Here is an 829-nt window from a genome sequence, read left to right as displayed (position 1 = left end):
TTATTCGACGACGAGGGAAACACCTGGGGGTTTGCTAGGCGTCATCGGGTAGGTATTTTGAGGCGCAAATGAGGCTCTTTGGCAGTCGTCTACAAGGTTGGTCGTGGTGTTTACGCCGAGCTCTGCACTGCGGGTGTCAACCGCGTTTGGCCCCCACCCACTTTAGCTAGCGTGTTCGTCGCGTTCTGCCTTAGTCAGCATATCAACCTCGACTTCACGTGAATTGGCGTTGCATGACTCCCCGGGAAATCTTCGGCTTTTCCTCCTAGCGCGCGATCTAAGTACCATCCATTAGACCGACCAAACTCTAGGTGAGTGAAGTGGCTTAATTAATCTAGCTACGAGCGCCAGGCGCGCCTGGTTATAAAGTGGTGTAGCTAATCCCTTATATAAAGGTAGGATTTAGGCTAAGGTTTAGGCCTTAGGCCTAAGCCTAGCTAACTACTATTTTATACCTCCCTTTTAGTTAATACCTCTTATACTTTATAAAGTTATTCCTATCCTAAAGTAGTAATTAGATTAATTATATAACTATTAGCTTTATTCCTAGCTATCTCCCTTATACTTTCCTTTTTATATTAATTTTATTATTCTATTTTATTTTTTAAAATACTTCTAACCTCTAACTCTTAATTATATACTAATTATAATATAAAACTCTTATTAACTTTAAAATAACTTTAATATAAATTTAAACTATATAATCTAATAGTTTAGTTATTTTTAAATTATATAAATTTAAATTAAAAGAACTAATAACTTAACTTTAAAATTTTAAATTTAAATTAGATTTATAGTAATTAAGTTTATATTAAAGTTATTTTAAAGT

This window comes from Colletotrichum gloeosporioides, assembly GCF_011800055.1.
Source record: "Colletotrichum gloeosporioides strain Lc1 chromosome Unknown consensus_54, whole genome shotgun sequence".
Classification (NCBI taxonomy): domain Eukaryota; kingdom Fungi; phylum Ascomycota; class Sordariomycetes; order Glomerellales; family Glomerellaceae; genus Colletotrichum; species Colletotrichum gloeosporioides.
This window is presented reverse-complemented; position numbering follows the sequence as displayed.